Source organism: Malaclemys terrapin, chromosome 25, assembly GCF_027887155.1.
Source record: "Malaclemys terrapin pileata isolate rMalTer1 chromosome 25, rMalTer1.hap1, whole genome shotgun sequence".
Lineage (NCBI taxonomy): Eukaryota > Metazoa > Chordata > Testudines > Emydidae > Malaclemys > Malaclemys terrapin.
This window is the reverse complement of record NC_071529.1, coordinates 10,531,546-10,555,617: the sequence shown is the minus strand read 5'-3', so window position 1 is coordinate 10,555,617 and position 24,072 is coordinate 10,531,546. Positions and strand designations below refer to the sequence as shown.

Below are 24,072 nucleotides of genomic sequence, written 5' to 3'. Positions count from 1 at the left end.
CTGCACTTTGCAGAAACAGTAACCTAGTTTCACTTTGAATATAATATTTGCAACCCTCAAGGGACCCACAACTTTCGAACAAAATGTCATTAACTGCCACACAGATGGTAAAGAGAGGGACACTTAATAGATTCTCAATACAAACAATGCATTGCATCAGAAGATTAAATAGTTTGAAATAAAATAGTGCTAATATATATCCTTTACTAGCAATTTCTAACAAAATATACAAATCTTAATTCTGAAAATACAAAGACGACAAGACAGACAAGAAAAGATCTATTTTTCTTAGAGTGAGTGTCTCATATCTTGATGAATTGTTCAGACTCTGAAAGAATGCTTTTCCTATCAGATGGCAAATGGGAGAAACACAGGCTCTCTTTAAAGGAAGTATATCTGAATTCAAACTCAGGAGGAGTAGTTTTATTATGAATATAAAATGAATAGTTATGAGGCACTTGCAGGAAATTTGTATTCCGAGACTACATTGGAAAAACCTAAAAAGTGAGGTTACAAGAGCTAAAGGCATGAAGCCCAGAAGCAAAAGTGCACCAAATCTTGACTTGCAGACAAATGTGTAGGTGGAGGAAGCATCTACGTGGGAGCAGCATTTCACACAATGCCTTTGCTACTTCTAACGAAAAACCACATTTCTTCATGCTATCTGCCATCTAAAAATAGAAAAATCTACCCAGCAATGAACTCGAACAATTATTTGTTCTAACTTTGATTCAATATCAGCTGCTTTAAATCAAGACCTGTCTGAGTCCGATGCATAGGCCTGGTCCACACTAACCCCCCACTTCGAACTAAGATACACAACTTCAGCTACGTGAATAACATAGCTGAAGTCGAAGTACCTTAGTTCGAACTTACCGCGGGTCCAGACACGGCAGGCAGGCTCCCCCGTCGACTCCGCGTACTCCTCTCACGGAGCAGGAGTACCGGCGTCGATGGCGAGCACTTCCGGGATCGATCCCAGAAGATCGACTGCTTACCGCCGGACCCGGAGGTAAGTATAGACATACCCATAGAGTGATACTAACTATAGATTTTAAGTTACATCTCCTCAGAGTAGTGTGGTTAACAGAGACTAGACAGAGTGAGAAAACCTGGCTTTTATTCTTAACTCTGCCACTGACTCATCATGTAACCCTGGGCAAGTCTACCTCTATGCCAAATTTCCCCATCTGTAAAATGGAGATAATGCTTATCCCATTTGTAACACATTTTGTGATCTATAGATGAAAAATATTATATAATTATTCCTGCTTAGCATGGTTCTCCATGAACCGCACAGTTGTGTAGCTACTGACACACTGTGCAAAACTAGGTGCCTACTACCCTGTTTCCCCGAAAATAAGACATCCTCCGAAAATAAGGCCTACTTACAGTTTTGCCTCTCGTTGTAATATAAGGCATCCCCCCGATAATAAGACCTCCCCGATAATAAGGCATCCACCGATAATAAGGCATTTTTCATTTCTGAAAAATAAGACACCCCCTGAAAATAAGACCTAGCGCATCTTTGGGAGCAAAAATTAATATAAGACACTGTCTTATTTTCGGGGAAACAGGGTATGCAAGTGAGCTGGATGACTTCTGGTGGCTCCCATGGAAGACAGGAAGATGAAGCATTCTACGTCACTCCACAACCACTTACAGCACTGGGGGAAGCTCTCCGGGGCAGGAGTGACATTGACCTAATTCTTACCAGTTGCGCTGCTATTCATAGGGTTCCCAATATCAGCAGTGATTAACTGCCAAAGATATTGGTCTGTTTTCACTTTGCTGTAGCTTTGCAAACCTACGAGCATTTATATAGAGTCACTGCAGTGGTCTCGGCGGACATAGAAAGACAGCACCGCACTGGGTTTATACTTAGTTATCACCTGAAAGATTATTTTTGCAACCATGAAGGCTAGAAACTTTCATTTTAAAAAAGTACGTTTAGATTGCATTCAATTGGTGGCATTTGCTTGGGAAAGCTCTGTGCTCACCATAAGGAAGAGTGAATGAGTGAAGTTTTCAAGTGCTACTCTCTACACTCCTTGCAGGAGCTCTCCAACTTCCATCACAAAAATTTGAAAACTGAGGACTGATTCTCACCAAGAAGAATGAAAGGGACTCCAGCAACCGACTCTCAGGCTATGTCTATACTGCAGAGCCCATGCCAACATAGTCCCCTAGCGTAGACACAGTATACGCCAACAGAAAGAGGAGTTCTGTGGTACAGGACTAGCACCTCTGCAAATGACATTAACTATGCCGACAGAAACTCTCTTCTGTTGGCATAGTTGTGTCAGCACAGATATCACAAGCAGATGTGTTTTTTCACACCCCTTACTGATGCAGCTATAATAGTACAAGTTTTAAGTGTAGACTAGGCCTTAGTCTTTAAGCTCAGTACTTACCTTGATTCAGAAACTAGTCATTAAAATGTCTTACGCTGGCAAACAGTATTCCAGAGTTGGAAGTAGAATAAACTAATTTTCTACTTTAAACCTCATTTATGTTGGACTTCACACTTCCACCAACGTGGCATAATAAGAAGTGCCCCCAACTTTAATAATAAAGGTCACAAAAACCCAGGCCAAAACTGATTTTACAGAAAAGAGCAGATACTTCACTTGCGCCACAGCTCAGAGAGCTGTACACAAGCATTAGGAATTAGTTTTACATACAGGCCCACAGAACAGCCAAAACTTACAAAACTGCTTCCTTGTTATGAAATTTATAAAGTAAGCAATCTAAATTTTGCTTACAATGTAGAATAAAAAGCCATGGCTGATGCAAGCAGCCAACTTTAAAGGGATACATGCAGATTACAGATATGACTCCATTAAATAAGAGACCTACTGAAAATTTCACCACTAGCATGATAATGTAAAAATAGATTTTTTTTTTAAACCTTTCCCCACTCTCCCCAAATAAGAATTTTTTGGTTCAGGCAAAGACTGACAGATAGGCTTTTCCTTACTGCTTCAATTTAAAAAAAACAGAAAGAGCAACAAGTTTTGAAATGGATATGGTCAAGTTATATCTTGTCATCTTAACAGGTTCCACTGACTTTTAAAGCAAGTAGCCTCTCCTAACAGCATTATGCCACTTGAGAACCTCTTAACCACACAATGACACAATTCACAATCCACACCAGTGGAAAGTAGAATTAAAAAGACTTATTACCTATTCTTCATTCCACTATTAAGCAATCCCACTTTACCTGTGCATTAGAAATCTGAAGCAGTTGAGAATTGTGATTATCTTTTAGTTATACTATGCAGTGTTGTAACCTAACCGTGTGGATCTCAGGATATTAGAAAGACAAGGTAGGTGAGGTAATATCTTATTTGACCAACTTCTGCTGGTGAGAGAGACGTTTTCGAGCTTCCAGAGCGCTCTTCTTCAGGTCTGGGAAACTTAGGCCATGTCTACACTTCCACTTATGTTGCTCAGGCCTTGGCTACGCTGGCAATTCACAGTGCTGCACTTGCTGCACTCAGGGGTGTGAAAAAACATCCCCCCTGAGCGCAGCGAGTGCAGCGCTGTAAAGCACCAGTGTAATCAGCGCCTGCAGCGCTGCACGCTCGCTCGCAGTGCTGCAAGCTATTCCCCTCGGAGAGGTGGCGTACTTGCAGCGCTGCGACTACACTTGCGCTTCACAGCGCTGCCGCGGCAGCACTGTGAATCCGCAAGTGTAGCCAAGGCCTCAGAGGTGTGAAAGAACACACCCGAGTGACATAAGTTTTGCCAGCATAAGCACTCGTGTGCACAGCACTATGTCAGCGCTCGTTTAAGGTGGTTTATCATCTCGACAGGAGAGCTCTCTCCCATCGACATAGGGCGGCTAAACGAACAGTATTACAGAGGCACAGCTGTATCAGTACAGCTGTAGTGCTGTAAGCTTGCTAGCGTAGACATGGCCTTACTCAGAGTGTCACAGCTTAATACAAGACGGAACAGATTGTTTAGCATAAGTACTTAACTCATATTTCAAGGGACTGCTCAAGGTAAAGTGGCCCATTAACTCTTTTTAGTTATATTGGCGATTAGTAGGTGCACCAAGTCCCAGGGCAACAGGATTTGCAGAGTTTACAGGTGGTAAAACTTCATGTGCAGCTATAAACCATGTACATTGTTTAAGATACAGTGCCTCAGCTGCAGAATAGCCAGTATTCATGCAGGAAAATACATTTGGAACAGAAGTACGACACTATTGTTTTTATTGATTTGTTATAGGTCCACTATGCACAATATATAGCCACAAATACAAGAATTAAAATGATACCACTGGCAGAACATTATGGACCCCAAACCAGACCAGCCTCTGCCCTTTGACCAAACCTCCAACAAATTCCTAACCAGTTAGTGGGTCAACTTCTCCGCTTTCAACAACCAGCAACAAATTCACCTTGTATTGCATCACAAAACTATCCAAACTCAGACTAGTACCTCTAAGTCAGTGTTTTTCAACCTTTTCAAGTAGGCAACCCTTAACCCAAGTCGAACATTTTCACAATCGCCTTAACATTTATTATAGGAGTAAAAAGTGTAGCAGTGATAAGCCCATGTAATGTATGTTGTGTGTTTTTCAAGAGATTGATAGAGAACACTTGACCTTGAATGATAAGGGTGTACAAGGGGGAAATGAGATTTTCTTTGCTTTAAACCGTAACAAGATTTTCAGTGCCTTGCAACCCCCAATTGTCTTTCATGACTTCCCCCAGATTCCCAAGAGGTTGTGACCCACTGGATGAGAAACAGTGCTCCAAGTTATTTTCAGTACATACAACAGAACCTTGCTAATTCATACTAATCACTGGGTTACCCACGGAATTTTCAGAATGAGCAAGTTAGCGAACTAGCATGATAAAAATACAAGGAGAATGTGGCACAAGATGAACTTTGTTTCACAAATGTAATTTAGTTTTAATTACACTACCCAGCAAACTTATGTGTGTTCCGCATCATATGTTGTAAAAGTAATGAAGTCTGAATGAATTCTCACTACTGTTTTGCACTAAAAAAATCTTTAAGAAGTGATGAGACCACTTTTCTCTGAATTGGGAAGTGTATTCTTTATCAAGGATTTACTGTGAACTTGAAAATGCAAACACTTGATTAAAAAATAACTCCCAAACCAGTTTCTGCTTCTGGAAACTTGTATTTCAGTACATGCCATGGTACTTCAAGGAACACCCAAAGATACCAAAGCCTTAATATACTTAGAAACTTTGAAGGATAGTGGCCTGAAATAAAAGAAAGATGCACCGGAGACCTCATTTGTAATTAGTGAAACAATATTTGATACAAGTTGTGTCATGTCAATGTTTAGTGATGAAGTGTCACTGCATGTAGTTAATCACGGTTTTCAGCTACTTTACATATAAAAACCCCAAAGTACAAGTGCAAGTGCAAAACAAGAATTAAACTTAAGTTCTACCATCTGGAAGATCCATAGGTAGGGTCTCCTGATTTGTCTGTGGATTTTCGTTCTCAAGCAAAGTATTGAAACATTAAACCAAGTACTGACATGTCTGTAATGTGGATGTCTCTGCAGATCTATTGTGGTATGTGCTAGATGGTCTGTACAACTGATAGCCTATCCTATTACCTGCTAGATTTCAAGAGACATGTTAACTTAATCATTTCTATAATTTTACCTTCCATTGGTATAAGTAACACCTAAGATAATGAAAACTGAAAGGGTAGAGAAAAATAAAGTACTCTACTTTTTCAGTTAGTTTACTTTGTGCTTTTGACACAACTTTGGGAATATAGCATAAACATGCCAAGATGCTTATTGCTGGAAGACCATTATCACAACAGAATTCAAGAGACTGTTCCAAGATGATTACCTGAGATAATGTTTTTCCAGAACCGTAGTGTATCACCAAAAGTTTGTATAGTACGTAGAAAAGACTTTCCCATCAAGTCATTCAAGAGGTTAGATACTCAATGATACAGCATAAAGGGTGGTAATTTGCATGTTAGTGAAACGAAAGGCCACACATTAGGGCATCTCCATTTCAAATGGATCAGTCTCAATCAATTCCCAGAGAACAAATGTGCATGTTTATTAAAACTACCGGGAAAACTGGCACTAATTGGCTATCTTCTTTGGAATCTTGGCAGAGAGACAAAGCACTGACCGAGAAGAAAGTCTGAACTATCCTCTTAAACACACCTGACCTCTAGTTTGCCAGGGCAGTATAAGGAAGCTTGAGGATAGAGGACTTCCGTCTCCAGGGCTGTCAAATCTTTTGAGAACACTAAATTCAGAGAAAATGTTAAAGGAGAAGAGAAAAAAGAAAAGATGGCCATCCTACACATTCCTCTTTCATCTGATAAGCATGTTATAAAATAATGTTACTTCTATTCACCTTTCAGCCAAAGTTCCTTCCTATTATATTTTTTAATAATTTATTCTGCACATCCTAAAGTCAGATGTCAAAAGAGTCCAAATTGCTGCGATTTTTCTAGTGGGTATGTATAAATATATATACACACATATATATAGCGAGACAGAGAGTACACCTCAGTTTGATAAAGTAAGGGTATATTCCTGTTACTGATGCTTTTAACAGACAAAACAGTGATAGATGCTAGAAAGCCAGAGTATACATGTCCAAAGATATTCTCTTACATTTCTACATCGCCTTTCATCCCAGGGCACTGTACACACTATATCAGAGGTGGGCAAACTACGGCCCGCAGGACAGTCCTACCCGGCTCCCGAGCTCCTGGCCCAGGAACCTCGCCCCCAGCCTCTCCATCACTGTCCCCCCTCTTCTGCAGCCTCAGCTTGCTCGCTGGCTCCGCCACCAGCACAATGCTCTGGGTGGCGGAGATGTGAGCTCCTGGGGCAGCGCAGCTGCAGAGCCTGGCCTGACCCGGTGCTCTGTGGTGGCAGCAGGGTGGCCCGGCTCCAGCCAGGCGGCACAGCTGTAGCGCCTCCAGCCACCGGTGCTCCAGGCAGCGTGGTAAGGGGTCAAGGAGGGTTGGATAGAGGGCAGGGAAGTTTGGGGTGGTGGTCAGGGGGCTGGGGAACAAGGGGTTGAATGGGAGCAGGGGTCCAGAGGGTGCAGTCAGGAAGGAAGGGGGGTTGGATGGGGCGGCAGGGGTTCCGGGGGCAGTCAAGGGACAGGGAGTGGGGGTGTGTGGATGGGGCAGGGGTCCCAGAGGGGCCATCAGGGAACGGGGGGGTTGGATGGGATAGGAGTCTGGAGGGGGGGCAGACAGGAAGTGGGGGCTGGGCCATGACCACCTCCCCTAACCAGTCCTCCATACAATTTACCAAACCCAATGCGGCCCTCAGGGCAAAAAGTTCGCCTGCCCATGAGCGATATACTTAAACCACTAGCAAGAATTAGGCACCTTGGGGTGGCGGGCAGCAGGTTACAAATATACAGCATACACCATGATTGGGGCAGTAGAGTGTGTTTTGGCTAAAGAAACCAAATGAAACCTCTTTAAAAAAGTGGAATGTTATATATTTAATGTCCTTTTTTTTTTTTTTTTAAATATGCCTCATCCAAAAGACCTCAACATGTTAAACATTTACCCTTCTCAAAAGGATGAAGGACTAAGTCAATCTGCTGGTATTTGAAATTGTAGAAACAGGGAGTCTGAATATTCCAAATTTGATCTTTAGAACACTGAACTATCACACTCTGCAATTGTCCTTAAATAAACTGAAAGGCCTCCAGAGACTTAGCACACAAAACTGTTAGGTGAATTTAACATTTGCATTAGGACCTTTACAATAGCAAATGTGAAGATTCAGATCTCCAGCCATCTCTCTAATGGTTCCACATTATTTCTTTTTGACAATACTTAAAAACTCTCAGGCACCTATATAACCAATTTAGCAGGCAACATATTCACTATGTGGAGCTGGCCATTTGCCTGCAAATATTTAATATTCCCATGGAAAAGTGGAGCAGACTGGACATCTCCAATTTCAGAAAAAGATACCGTGCATCAGCGTCCTGCAACTGGAGTCTACAAACAAGACTGGCAAACCAGGAGGCCTCCTCCATTAATTAGGTCAGGATCTTATACTGTACCTACAGGTAAGAATTGGGGGACAATGTCTTACAGATCTGTGACTAAAGGGACTCTCCAAATCTATGGATCTGGAATCTTTTGCAAGCACTAAATTCACATGAAAAAGTTGAAGAGGATGTTCTGTCAGGGTTCTTAAAAATATTATAATCCCATAGTCTTTGCTATATGATAAAGACAAAATTTTCTTTGCTTTTAGGGTTATTTTTAGATAACACAATAATACACCTAGATAATTTGGCTACAGACATAGAAAAACCTATCTTGAAATATGTTCTAGCCCAGTGATTCTCAGACTGAGGCTCGCAAACCACAAGTGGCTCTTTAATATGTCTCCTTTAGCTCTTTGCAGCACAGGATATTAAAACACTGATTTAATTATTAACCAATCAGAATGCTTTTACTACCAATTGTAGAATACTTGGTAAGTCATTTTGCTATAAACATTTTATATTATATTTACATAAATAGTAAAGAAAACAATGAATTCACTCTACATGGCTCTTTTCGGTAATGTTGATCGCTAATTTGGCTCCTGAACCACTGAGGTCTGAGTGTCACCATGGTTCACTCTAACCATAAAGTCTAGGTGCACATGTAGAATCAGACTACTATTTAAACAACTAGCGTACATCTCTACTAATCCAAACTCCTGAAAAACAGACTGTATGGCAGGTCGTCTAACAAAGTCAGCAATGAAACTGCCATTTCCCAATGGCATTTTGATTATAATTTCTGCACTGGCCAAGAAGTCTCAAAAATAAAAAAGTCCACTAGACTGTAAATTCAATTCGCTTCTTGAGTTGCCTTCAGGAAGCAAAGAATGGAAGATTCTTGAGAAAAAAAAATGCAACTGCCCTTGACCACTATAAATCTGTGCTTAGAGATTTATGCTTTTAAAGAAGCACCAAACCTGAGTCCATTTAATACCAACTGCAGAGTCAACTGATTTTAACCAATCATAACAAACAATTGTGCTGGTTATAGTGGGAGAGGCTGTCACAGTGAAGTTGCATAACTCTCTATTCTGCCTGCTTTTTTGTTCCCTACCCCTGGGTGAATAATTATATTATTTATTATTATTTTAGCAAAGATGCATTAGCTGGTTTTGAGCAGGAGTGAAAAAAATATTTTCTACATCCTTTGGCAATATTTTTTTCCCCAAACAACTCTCGGCAGTAGAGAGTTAGAGTCAGGAGAGAGAAAGATAAGCCAGTGCAAATTGTGTTACACCAGTCTAAACTGTGTATATTCTAGGGGGCCGTACTGGTGTAGCTATGCCACTGGCTGAAATCCCAGTACAGAGAAGGTCTTTGTCTTGTCTATTTAGATTGTAAGGTCTTTGGGGAAGGGACTCTCTTACTTTGGGGGGGGGGGTTGGGGGGTAGTGCCTAGCACAATGGGGCCATGATTTCAGGTTGGGGCATATAGATGCTAACATAATACAAATAACGTATTCCACATAAAGCACTGGAAACAAAAGGTGCAGGTTTCCAACACAGACCTCTAAGTATCCTATGAAATGTGCAGGGATTGAGGAATGACCATTTCCTTATGAATCTTGTAAGATAAAAGCTGCACACCTACAATTTGCAGATAAGGAATTCTCCTCTGCAAAGTCTCATGTTCAGAGCAGAGAGCTAACTCCTAGTAGGACCCTGCAAGGTGGATAGGATAGGATGTTCTAGTGGTGTCATACTGCCACATTATAAAATTTATTTTCTCTATCTCTTTCCTTCTAAAAATCATGGAGTTCCATCAATTACAATATTGAGAATCTTAAGGTTGCCCCACACACATCAGGAAATGCCAATTATGGCTGCACACGCAACCTTTAATCTGACCAGTATCCATCTGTAAGGTCTTTGGGAAAGAGGCTGTCTTTTTGTTCTGTGTTTGTACAGCTCCTAGCACAACAGGTCCTAGTCCCTGACTAGGGCTCCTAGGTGCTACAATAATATACATTATGATATTAAGTACATGAACATGTACATTTTCTAGTACTGTGCATAACTATATTGAACATGAGAATTGATTAAATTGATTTCTATGACATGCACACAGTAAACTTTCTTACACAACATATTACAGATTAACAACAACAAAGCCCTAGTGAAATACACTAGTATAGACAAGCCAGTTTTTCAACTAATCTATCGCTCTAATTGCCTCATCTCCAAAACGGCACCTAAAGACTGATGTCTGGAAAGAAAAGGTATAGTAAATGGCTGCTGATTAAATTATTAAAACACATACACTAAAGATACAAAACATTTTAGAAGTCTAAAATTACTAGATCGTTTTGGCAAATAAAATAGTGTAAAGATACCAAAATAAAAAAATACAAGATACTGCCTTGTGTATCTAAAGTTTTACAATTTTATTTGATATAATGTATTTGGGAAATAGCAGAGGATCATAACTAAAGACTATCATAATGCATCCACACAAGAAGGTGGAGTTACAGTTGCACATGTAACCTCAACTTTGGCATTTGATGACTTGAGTGATTAATCATGCAACTTTAATATTTTCTTAGCAATAGTTTCTATGACAATTTAAAAAGTGCAAGAACTAAAGTTATTCAATAAAAATCTCTACTTCCAATAGGCTTCATTTTACTTGACCTCAGATTTTGACACCCCCCGCCCCCAAAAAAATATCATAAGACCACATCTGTAGTGATCATGAACATTAATTACAGCTGAACAACTTTTTACATTAGAAAGTGCAAAATCATACATTAATAGCCCATCAAAACAACCTCCATGAAACTCAAAATAATGGAAAACAGTAGTGAAATAGATAAAACCTACAAAGGTTTTATGAAATGAGATTAAAAACACATACTATATCTTGCATTTCATAAGTATATCTATTCCTCAAACATAAGACACATTCGTTGTCCAAAATTAAAAGTTTGCAATTCTGTAAGTAATTTATTTGAATGTAATCATCAAATTCCCAGTCTATTAATTAGTTATACCTAATGTCATGATGGAGGGACAACTAGGCCAAACTTGAGTAGCACTGCAATCCTGTGCTTCAGGTCACATCATCCGGAGAGGGGAACCAGTCCCAGCTCCATGGGACCGAAACCACTGCTGTGCGGGGTGAATGCAAGGCATACTTGCACTCCGACAACACCCTCTCTGAGGAACTGCCCTCTGTCCTGGGGTTGCAGTGCCAGGGCAGAAGGTGCATATATGGAATACTGGATCACAAAAAAGAAAATGCAGTTAGTGGGTCACTTCAGTAAAAAATTTCTGAACCACTGACCTAGTCTATAATGAAGTTTCACCCAAACCAAACCAAGTGTGTTAAAATACACTCAACAGATGTTGAGCTTATTGGACAGGACTGAAAGTCTTCTAAACATTGAAAAAATTCTGAATTCAACTGTCCTGTCTTGTGATTTTACTTCTACAATTTCCCACTATTAGATGGAACAAACAATGACAATCTCCTTCAAAAGCAGATTGGCGGTAGAAATGTGGATTTTCAACTTTAAATGCAAAAAAGTAGAGAATTTAAGATTTCGTTCTAATCACATTTCCGACTCTTCTTCTTGTTCTGGGCCCCAACTATGACCTTTGTCTTTGGGATCAATCATGTTAGCTAAATAATAAAGAAGGTCCATACCTTCTTTTCTTCTTGTAGGGTTCCAGTTCTTTGCCATTAATTAGATCAAGCCAGATTTCCAGAGACTGAGAAAGAAGTGTTATCAGGCTATAATTTGTCAAGTCCCACTGAAACCTCCTCCAATATAAGTTTAGTGCTTCTCTGTAGTCCCTTGTTGTTTAAAATAGATGCTATATTTTGATCAAAGTCCTCCTCAACACTTTTATGGCAGCTGGATACAAATACACAGTATTCCTTAGATTTCACCAAAAGATGGGCCATCGGGGAAAAATAAAGCAGCAATGAAATGACCTTTAGACCCATGAGTGGTTGAGAAAAATTTTGCTCATTTTGTGCTACACTAAAAGCAACTATGTGCTAGCATAGAAGAAGGTTGCAACTTTTTCAGGTTTAAGTCTCTGCCTTTCAGTTGTTTTTACAGCAAAGCCATCGATCGATCTTTACCATTTGTGAAGTGTCACAAACACTGACTGCTCCTGAATGAAGCTGATGTTGAAGAGCTTTAACGTGGCTTGTGTAGTCACGGTACACTCTAAAAATACCACCTCCAAAAGGGGCGTAGCTCCCAGCGCCGGCGCACTGTCTATACTGGTTCTTTACAGCGCTGAAACTTGCTGTGCTCGGGGGGGGGGGGGGGGGGTGTTTTCACACCCCTGAGCGAGAAAGTTGCAGCGCTGTAAAGTCCCAGTACTTTCCCCACGTAGACAGCCCTAAGATGGGTAGGCCTTTAACAACACATGGTGGGCCAGAATGGGGGTGGCTTCATTTGGAAGGACTTGCTTTCTATAAATGCTCTCCTAGGAGTCACCTTAATTAAAATGTTAACAAGAGTTTTGTTGTTTGACTATAACATTTTATCAATTATCCTAAATTATTCATTCTACCAGGTAATGTGCTCCAATACCACGCATCTTTTAGGAGATCCATCATCACAACTTCAATCAAAATCTTTACTGTGAGTCCTCTATGTTGAGGACTCACTCCACCTGAACATTGGTCTTAACTCATTAACTAAAAAAAATTAATTAATAATTAATGGAGATATCCTATCTCCTAGAACTGGAAGGGACCTTGAAAGGTCATCGAGTCCAGCCCCCTGCCTTCACTAGCAGGACCAAGTGCTGATTTTTGCCCCAGATCCCTAAGTGACCCCCTCAAGGATTGAACTCCCAACCCTGAGTTTAGCAGGCCAATGCTCAAACCACTGAGCTATCCCTCCCCCAACTCACCCCACCTAGGTTGACAAAACCATCAGACTTTGCTTTTTTAAGACATTTTGACTCACTGCTAGCCTATTTGCAGGTGTTTTATAAATTAAAATGTTTTAATAAATTAAATATTTCTGATTATTTGCTGAGGGCAATAAAAGGTAAAAGTTTGCACTAAAATAGTAAGCTCTTTCTGAGCTTTTGTGGAAGCGTGCATTTAAAACCAACTTTATTTTTTAAACATTGCTTTAGAATATTGAAATATGCCCACAGATCATGGTGCTAAAAGTTCTCCCCTGTCCAATAGAGCCTTGTACAATAAGCTCGTCACACACCTTACATCCACATGCAAAATTGCTTGCAATGGGTGCACAACTGTTTTATGCACAGTTGGAACCACATGTACTTGGAATGTAACTCACTATCATTAATCGAAAACAACAAAGAGTCTGGTGGCACCTTAAAGACTAACAGATTTATTTGGGCATAAGCTTTTGTGAGTATAAACCTCACTTCTTCGGATGCATCCGAAGAAGTGAGGTTTATACTCACGAAAGCTTATGCCCAAATAAATCTGTTAGTCTTTAAGGTGCCACCAGACTCTTTGTTGTTTTTGTAGATACAGACTAACACGGCTACCCCCTGATACTTGATATCATTAATCGGATACTGAGTCCACTCTGCATCGCTATAGTAATAGTGTAGAAAAAGGCTTTGCCTGCAATTAATTCTTTTAAAATCCCCTTCCATTGCCACCACCAATATAGATGACACCAGTTTGGAGTTTTAGTTTAGATCTGTTGCTAGCATTTTAAACCATTTGAACCCTGCTCAGAGCAGGTCTAGCCAACATGGGGGTTAAGATATAGGTGGCTATGTCTCTATGCTAGCACTACCACCTGTGGAACTGCAGCCACTGGTGGAAAGCTTTTAAGAAAAGAAGTTTAGAGTTGACAAGTTCTAAACGTGCTGATGCAGCCGTCTCAACTGGGTCTGCTTGCACAGTCTCTCAATACTCCTGCAAACTTTCAGTGATCTCCTATATTCCTAATTACTGTACTTCATTTTGGCCTACTGGAGCTTCTGTAATTTTATGCATACCAAGTTTGCTTTACAAAGTGAAATGCATGTAAACTTAAGGCTTTTCTTGTTTCAACAAATAAAGAACATGTTTATGCAATACTTCTAACATTTAATTTGACAAAACACATTTTATATAGTGAAAAATGTTATATAGTTCACATCTCAAAATTTTTTTGGTACAACACCTCTCCAGCCATGTATTGCCATTCCTACAAAATCCTGCTTTTTAAACCCCTGCTGAAAACTATGGGTTAGGTACTCAGAATGCATTAGTACTGCAGCTGTTGGAGGGAGTGTTATGTTATGTATGGACATGCTGAAAAGGTCTACATCAGCCAGGATGGCCAGTGCAGACAACCTATTTAAATAGCTCATGTCAACCTTCTTTTGTTGGACTGATGCACAAGACACTCTCTCTGTGAGCTGAGGGGTGAAAACATTATCTACTATCTGTTCCGTGGTCGTGATTTAGAGCTGGATTCTTGGATGCTATTCCCAGTTCTTCCACTAACTCATGCTGTGATGCTGGGCAACTCCCCTCCCCTCCGTGCAAGATCAGGATAGCACAAACCTAAGGTTTTTCATCACTGTAGTACTGCAAACCTAACTCTTAGGGGTGAGGAGGCTTACATTCATGTTTGCAAAGTGCCTTCACATAATTGGACTAAAGCGCCTATATAAGCAAACAGTACTCCTGTTACTGGTTCCGGAAGCACATATAATGAAGAGATGTGATCCCCTAAAATGACCAATTTACTTAGGTGGGTGTAACCAGACCCTACAATTTGCAACGAAATAGCAAGGAGAGAGAAGTAGCGCCATAACAAATCTTAGGATGCTTCATGAGAGCTGAAGTGGAGAAACACACTTTTTCCAGAGCTTGAAAAATTCATCTGTCTGTGGCAAATAGGAATCTCTCTTAGACAAATGCCACCAGCTTATGCATAATCTATGCTTTCATTTTAAAATAATATATTTCAAGCTCTTATAATTGCAAAAACAACCTTCCAAATAGAAACCAAATGTATACCTGACACACGTTCTCCTCTGGAATCAACACACGCACCTTCAGTATCTCGGCTACTATTCATCGCTTTTGCAAACCCAGAGTGAAAACTGCAGGTAGCAATGGAAGTATCGAGATTCAGGTCAAATTCACATCTTGGGAAAGCTATGAATAGCTGAAGAGGTGGGCTGAAGAGATATTTACTGGGGACAAGGACCCAAATCAGAGGGTTGACGATGGCTACATTGGAAACACCTGCCTTGCAACAGCCCAGGATTTATAGTGTGGGAACAGTGGAACAGAAAAAGGTTAGAGAACATTAAACCGATAAACTGCCAGTAAGAACCAAAAAACATGAAGACGCTGAGCAAGAGCCAGGAACTGCATTCTAATAGCAATCCTAGCATTCTCCCCTTTTCCAATAGCCAGAGGTTTGTGGATGAGGAGGGATGGCTGACAGACAGTGGGAAACTTTAACTTCATAGAGTTCTTTGGATTTTACGTTTGGATGGCAGGATGAACAGAAGTGGGATGTGAGAGTGGCTGGATGCACAAACGGATGTCTGTGGGAGAGGTTATTTTTAATTATTTTATATCACCCATAAATTGGCTAAGTTTACAGAATAAGATCAGGAACCTGTCTTCAAAGAAAGGTGCAAGTTAGAAAAGAAGTAAGGAAGAGAAAAAGATCGATTTAGGGGAGAAGTAGGAGAAATAAAAAATAGAGAAGGAAGTAGAGAACAAAAAGTAGAGAAAGAAAACAGATAAGGGCATGCAAAACAAAGATTTCAGACATGACTGAGGTACATTTTAAGAAAACAAAAAGATAAGAAATTACAATTAATAGCACACAATTTGTTCTGTATCTTTAAAATGCAGGAGCCATGGCCTACAGGTAGATAGGCATAGCATGATAGCAGAGGTGGTTTTTTTACCCTGACTAGTAGATTTAATTCTTGCACTAGATAGAAGACCTGCACATTTCAAAAACCAGACAAATTAGGGCAGTAGTTCTCAACTCATCTAGATATTTGCCTAGTTTTACAACAGGCGACATAAAAAGCACCAGCAAAGTCAATACAAACTAACATTTTATACAGACAGTGACTTGTTTATACTGCTCTATACACCAAAATGCAAGTACAAGATTTATATTCCAGTCGATTTATTTTAGAATGATATGGTAAAAACGAGAACGCCAGCAATTTTTCAGTACTGGTGTGCGGTGACATTTTTGTATTTTTATGCCTGATTTTGTAAGCAAGTAGTTTTCAAGGGAGGTGAAACTTGGGGTATGTAAGACAAATCAGACTCCTGAAAGGGCTACTGTAGTCTGGAAAAGTGGAGTCCTGAACGAGAGGACCATAGCAGCCATTTTTGCCACTACATGACATGGGTGAGGAAGAGTTATTGCTATGTAATTTGGTCCCGATCTCAAACTCCAAAAATCACTTCTCTGAACAAGAGCTTATCTTTTCACGACATAAGTTTACTGAAAATCATGTACACTGAAGGCCAATCCCATTCTAGTGCATGTCTCCAGAAAGAAGAAGTGTTATTAACAGTAACCTGGATCCAAGTGCAATGCTATATTACAGGAAATCTAGGTGCATTACTGGTAGCAGATGCCATCCTATTGTGAATTAAGGTTGCAACCGACCGTATTATCCATGTGCCAATCCTTTCCCAGTGTAAATCTTTAGGAAACCCAGATATGTTCACAGATTTGATCACAGTGAAAGAATAGGGAACCCAGAGAGATGATGATAGTAAACTGATCCCATCAAGAAATCTATAAGAAACCCTAATTAAATAAGGTTCCTTCACTGAGTTAACTGTAGCTGCACCCCTCGATCCACTAAGATTGAAAAACAAGAGGAATTAGTTGGAGTCAGGGATACAAATTCCATTTTGTATTTTATGAAATGATCTAACTTGGAAGGAATAAACAAAAAAAAACAAACCAGAAAAACAGTGTGTAGGAAGGAGAGTTATTAAAGTTACTGCTTAAAAAAAACAGCTTGCTTGATTTTTTAAAATGTAAGTTGCAAAGAACATCCACCTTTAGCTGAAATCCTAAATATGAGTATATCTGTAGATGTCGAACACAACCATAGTGATGTTATCAGTACTGTCAGCCTTTAACAATCACATTAACATACAGTAAATGTCCAATCTTTCTGCTGATTTAATCTGCTGCCTACATTAACCACTAAAATTCACACTAGGCCTGCCATGTGATTTGACAGACACGGCATTCATTGAGACATTAATGTCTTACAACACCCCTTTCACCACAAACTCTAAATAGGTTTAAATAAGCAATGCCTCTGAGTAAGTGTAGCATTTGGAGCAGATTTTTACTGTCTTAATCAAAACCAGCCAGGCACAGTGCAACCAAAGTTCCAAGAAGCCCTCTGCATCTGCAAGATTCAGCTACGTTCCAAGTCAAATATTTCCACCTTATTGTGTACAACATTCAAACAAATGAAGGTATGCAGATCATAGAATGCTAGGCCCATACATTTTCAACCATAAAATCTACAGCCTGAAAAAAAGTTAAGCAGATCTGTACTCTTATACTACTTGATTACCTGTCTACATGATGTCTCTCTAGCTTGGTTACCACCTCAGATATTCATTTAGAAACAACAGACTAAAAAGAAGTTTTCAGTGTTTGGAAAAGAATAAAACTGCCTGACAGGTTTCATCTCAGCTGACAGCAAGGTCCTAATACTGTTGACACAAGAACTCAAATCTCCTTGTCAAGGAAAGTTAGTAGTCATCCTCAATTCTAAAGGCTTATAGCATATTTTTTAAAGTACACTTTTTGGCAGCCTCTCAAACATTGAGAACAGATAAGAGCAAGGGTGCATTTAGATGTTTTTGCAACTATATTGAGAAAACTTTTTTGAGGCTTCAGAACTGCAAGTTAATTTAATACTAAATCATTTTTTGCATTGTAGCAACAAGAAGCAAGCCCATTACTAAACTCTTTCCTATATTCCTTTTAAACACACTTTCCCTCAAAAATAATCAAATTCCCAAATTTAGGAGTAAAACTGCAAGCAGGAGCTCCAGAAACTCTGAATGTAGCTCTGGTTGCAGCAGTTTGCAAAGCTTAAGATGGCTAAAAGCTGAGTGCTTCTCCTGAGAGAAAACTATTGGTCGGAAACCTCCTTAGGGAAGAGTGTCTGAAAGTGTCAAGGAAACTAATGCAAGCTGTTTGTACGAATGAGTTTGAGCTGCTGGCACCACAGCTACCTCAAGAGTTTCACTCCTTCTGCAATTGTCCTCCAACAGGGTGGAGTGATATAAATCACTCAGGTTTCAGAGTAGCAGCCGTGTTAGTCTGTATCCGCAAAAAGAACAGGAGTACTTGTGGCACCTTAGAGACGAACAAATTTATTTGAGCATAAGCTTTTGTGGGCTACAGCCTATGAAGCCTATGCATCCGATGAAGTAGGCTGTAGCCCATGAAAGCTTATGCTCAAATACATTTGTTAGTTAGTCTCTAAGGTGCCACAAGTACTCCTAAATCACTCAGTTTTATTAAGCCTCAAAAAAAATATATTGAAAATTTGTACTACTGCTCATTTAGAAGATTAAAATTTTAAATGAACTAAATTACAAAGGTTTTCTTTTTTAAAATAACATTACCATAAGGGTAATTTATTTGAATTTTACAAAACTGCAGAACTTGATCCTGCAAATGCTTAAGGAGATAAATAATTTTACGGACATGAACTCACTTAAAGTTAAGCATGTACACAAGTATTTGCAGCATCTGAGACAAAAACTGTATTTGTATTAAATATTTAGAGGTATAAAATTTGTTACTTCAAAACAAACAATAGCATCAGTGTTAATAATGAAAAGTTATTTAGACTTACAATACAATAAAGTTAATATGAACTTACTTTATATATATATATATATAGTAAGTAAATGGTTAGAAAAAGTTCTGTAATATTAACCTAAAGAAGCAGGTTTTCAGAAGAGATTATCTTCTCAGCAGGTTGCCACTTCTTTGCCCCTACAAAAGAAATTTAACATAAGGGGAACAATAGGCTTGCTTTTTGTACAGGAATATTATGGCACTAGTATATATAGAGTGCTAAATAAACATAGGTCATTTCTGGCATGCAGTTTTGGAATCGCCTAAAACATTTCTATCCCTGTCTCAGGAATATGTTGTCTGCACGCTACTCTTCAATTAAACATTCATATATAAAACATGATAATAAGGATGAAAGATGTTCTCTTGTTTATTGAGGTTTATCCAAGTTTAGCTGCATGAGTTTAAAGGATGTAGTGTTAGCCTCAGGAAGAGCAGGTGAAAAACACCAGCTCTTCCTGAGGCTAACACTACATAAGCTCCTCTAGCTCTAAATGGGGAAGAACCTTCCTGTATGTATGTGATACATATACATATACATATATACATATACAAATACACATATATATTACACACATATATTACACACATATACACACACACACAGTTTTCCCCTTTATATGCAATTACTCAACTCTAATTATAGTAGGATATTCTCACATTCCCTAACCCTCAGACAACAAAAGCAGATTCTCCCAGCATCCTACATGTCCAAATTGATATACACCTCTACCCCCAATATAACGCTGTCCTCGGGAGCCAAAAAAAAATCTTACCGTGTTATAGGTGAAACCGCGTTATATTGAACTTGCTTTGATCTTCCGGAGTGCGCAGTTCCCCCCCACCCGGAGTGCTGCGTTACCGCGTTATATCCAAATTCGTGTTATATCGGTTCGCGTCATATTGGGTAGAGGTGTACTACCCTTGAAATCTAGCTAACTTGTTACTAAAGTAGAGATCTCCTCATGAAAGATATACTCAGAAAAACTGAACCTCTGTATTTTCACATTAGTGTCAAACAAACAAAAAAAAGCAATACCACTTAACCCACCAGATCATTTAAAATAGGTCAGTGATACAGTACTAGCTTAAAAGTGCAAGCCGAATAGCTTCTGCTAGTGTAAATGACGTAAGTCCACATTATAAAGCTAAACAATTACACAAGCTACTTCATATACTACAGCTTTATTTTCATTCTGAAATGACCTTTACAAATATACCAGATCTAGTTTCTTGCAGGTCAGTTCTGAAGCTGGTAGCCGGAGAAACCCAAATCACTAAATACAATTCTGAAAAAAACTGAACACAGCTCACTAAAAATTTTACAATAAGAAATGTATAAAACCCCTCTCCTCAGGCACTGCGCAACTGCATAATTACAAAGTCAATATAAACTATTGAATGATTTCACGTTTTATGATCTCTCAGTTGTACACTCTGAGAAGCCTCCTACCCAACATCTGCACCACCCCTGACTTATGTTGTCAATATCAAGATTTGAGCATAAACTGTCTATGGCAGGAATTGGGTTTTTTCTTTTTTTCATACAGCACAAATACACTGTAGGTGCTTGATTAATCACCATAAAATAGACAGTATCTTAAGCAGGTGAAAAGGGGAGGGAAAAGACTCTAGAAACAAGGTACCACTGGTTATACTAAAACCATGTTAGGAGTAGAAAGGGATGATTTTTTTAAACCAAAGACAGTCTATAAAAAGTCATTAAAGATACTATACTTTTTAAATGAGATTCTCAACACACACACACACACACACACACCCTTTTTCCATAACATACTCTATGAACCCAGAACCCACACCAATGTAATTCAGTACAGGCATATCAGAGCTCAAACCTGTGGATGCACAAGGCTAACCTCCACATTAAGACCACGTGAACAAACAAGGCAGGCAGTCAATGGCATGACAAATCAAGGTGCATCAGACCATTTTTCACAAATCAATGCTTGCACATTAGAGCATCTCCTCTATTCAGTGCACACACACCGGCATCATTCTCCCGATTCATCGCGCATACACCACTGTCAACAAAGCATGTGCCAGTTGCCATTCCCAGAACAATAAGGCACAGGTCATCCTCTGAAAAAATGCACATCCCTCATATCCTCAGTGAACACACTACCTCCTCCACTCTTCCTTAGATCACTTCTACACCCAAACCCAAAACCTCAGGCACAATAAAAAAAAAGTGCACATATAATACGGTTCTTCTTAACCATTTCGTTCTTGCAATGCAGGTACAGTACCAAGATATCCACAGATCCATGAGCTGCACACAAGACAGCTCTATACAAACTGAAGCATGTATACTGCACGATTTGTCCTGGGATCATCAAGGCAATGTGCCTTATGGAGTGATTGAAGAAACTAGAAAACATTGCCCACACCCCTTGACAGCCCTAGAGTAGGAATCACCGTGGGGGGGGGGGAGGGAGGGAGAAAAAGGAGGCGAATACATTTCCCCTCCCCACATAACAACTCCAGAGCCAGCAACAGAGGAGGGAAGGGGATGCATTTAACAGCCCCCACGCATCCCTGCCAATCGGGGACGTGCACACACAGTGGGTGGCGGGTGCACTGCTCGCAGGTGACAGGGGGAAGAGGTTGCACCTGATCTCTCCATTGCCCCACACTTATGCCGCCGCTCCAGGGAAGGAGGAAGGCGAGAGCCAGGCACATCATCGAGCAGAGGGAGGGGGGGGGTGGAAATGCAACCCCCCCCCCCCGCCCGCCTCCCCAGCTCAATGCAAGATGCAGCGAGAGAAGGGTTACCTGCTTCATGCAACCCAGCCCCCACCTGCCCGGGGTGCAGGCAGCTGGTGCAACCCCCCCCCCCCCCGTACGACCCCTCTGCCCCCAAGGTGCAGTAGTTGGCGCACCCCAGGGTGCACCTCCCCCGGGGGCTGCAGCCGGCGCACCCCACTCCCCCCCGGCCGGGAAGCGACTCTGCCCGAGTTCCTTCCCCCCCCAGGCTGGGCCTAGCGCTACCAGCCGGCTGCCCCCAGGCCCGACGGGGGTCCCCTGCCAGGCGGGCGGGCGGGCGGCCCACACTCACCCAGGCCGAGCCCCTCTTGGCCTCCTCCGCCGCCGTCCATGCCGGGCGGGGGGGGAGGGAGGGGGGCGGGCGCCGGGGGCCCTCCCTCCCGCTCAGCCCCCGAAGCCGCCGCCGCGGCGCTCGCGTAGCTGCCGCCTCAGGCCCAGGCCCCGCCGCCGCCGGACGCGGCTCCCGCTCCCCTCAGCCGCCGCCGCCGCAGCGCTACGTGGCCGCCGCCGCCAGTCTCGCGACTCAGGCTCGAGCGCGAGCGATGAGGGGGGGGGGGGGAGGGAGGGAGGGGAGGGGGAAAAAAAAAGGGAGTGAAAGGGAGCGCGCGCGCGCGAGGCGCCTCGCGCCGCCTTTTCAGCCTGTCGCGCGCGCAGCCCCATAGGCGGCGGCGGCGGCGGCGGCGGGGGGGGAGAATGAGGATGGAGTTGGCGCATGCGCCGTAGGGCGGCCCTGTGCTCACCTCTGCCAGCAAGTGAAATCCAGGTGGAGGGGAGGGGTTCGGTGCACACGTGAGAGGCTCGCCCTGGGGCAAGCTGGGTGTTGGAGGGGGGTAGAAGTCGGTGCTTAGAGAGGGGGGTGGTTACTGAGCTCAGCTGGGTGAAGGGGGGAGGCAGTGCTGAGAATGGGGCTCAGGGAGGTAGTGTGTGTGGGGTCGTGCTGAGGGGATCAGGGGGTTGGAGTGGGGGGGTCATGCTGAGGGGGTGGGGGTCAGGGGGTTGGAGTGGGGGGGTCATGCTGAGGGGGTGGGGGTCAGGGGGTTGGAGTGGGGGTCATGCTGAGGGGGGTGGGGGGTCAGGAGGTTGGAGTGGGGGGTCATGCTGAGGGGGGTGGAATAGACCCTAGGCTTGGAAGGGGGATGGGTGCAATGCTCAGGAGGTTGCAGTGGGTGCCAGCTTTGGAAGGGGGATGGGTGTGGGGGCTCAGGGGGTGGGAGTGAGTGCCAGCCTTGGAAGGAGGATGGGTGTGGGGTTCAGGAGGGTAGGTGCTGAGCTCAGTAGGGTAGAGTGATTGCCTGGCTGTGGAGGAGGGCTGGTGGGTGTGGATCACTGGATTAATGATTATTGCTAATGATTAAGTCTCTTAGCACTCTTAAGAAACCTAAAACTACTGTACGATACAACTACTGCAAAGATGCAAAAACCTACAAGTCTTGCCGTCATAAATAAGATCTGGGCCACTGACGCCACAGAATCCTGTAGAATGGTTGATAAGGGCAAGTGCTAAAGACTGAAGCCACAAAATTGCAAAGTGTCGCATGCAGTTGTTGCAAATGCAGCCCGGTTTGCAGGTATAGGTGATTTCATTTTTCTGGGGTCCCCCTGTTGCAGCACCTAATCCTGCAACCAGTGTGGCTATGGCAAAACTCCAGTAAGAACAGCATCAGACACACTGTTAAAAGAACAGGAGTACTTGTGGCAACTTAGAGACTAACAAATTTATTAGAGCATAAGCTTTCGTGGACTACAGCCCACTTCTTCGGATGCCGAAGAAGTGGGCTGTAGTCCACAAAAGCTTATGCTCTAATAAATTTGTTAGTCTCTAAGTTGCCACAAGTACTCCTGTTCTTTTTGCGGATACAGACTAACACGGCTGCTACTCTGAAACCAGACACACTGTTGGCACCTGCGTGAGCAGTCTCTCCTGCAGCAAGATTAAAAAATAAATTCAATTGCTTTCTCTCTATGCACGCAATTCTGTGCCCCCACCCCCCAGTCACTTCTTAGTATTGTCATCCCTACACATCCTCCAACCTCTTATGCTGGAGAAAGAGGCTAATGCTGACTGATTGCAGCACTGATAAAGCTGTAGTGTAAAGATCCCAGGCTGCCTAAACTAACCGTTACTCTATTGTCCTCATCTAGGTAATTACAGTGAGATTTCACTTAATTAAAGTCAGCTGAGCTGGGCGAGCTGCGGCAATGCTCTGAGAGCTTTGAGGCACTGTGGCTAACACCAACCCACGCATGGATTGTCGTTTGGCTCTGAGTAAAAGTGACTGGGTTCTGGGCTCCGTTGTTCTTCAGCAGCATGTGGGTTTATATTAGAAACAGCAGTGAAACCCCTGTCTGTCAGTTTCACTGAAGGGTGCATGGAAGCATAAACC

General features: G+C 41.8%; 1 protein-coding gene across 2 annotated transcripts in view; it reads right to left on the bottom strand.

Annotated features, from left to right (window-relative positions):
• Nucleotides 1–22,242, bottom strand: part of ZNF652 (zinc finger protein 652) — a 39,406-nt gene extending 17,164 nt beyond the window's left edge. Inside the window, exon 1 of one of the 2 annotated variants that reach the window (XM_054014125.1) lies at nucleotides 21,981–22,242. The gene's annotated coding sequence lies outside the window, so the exon portion shown is untranslated. Of the gene's footprint in view, nucleotides 1–18,983; nucleotides 19,022–21,980 lie in introns of those variants that run through there. The other variant, XM_054014126.1, reaches the window with a different exon arrangement.
• Nucleotides 22,243–24,072: the final 1,830 nt, after the last annotated feature.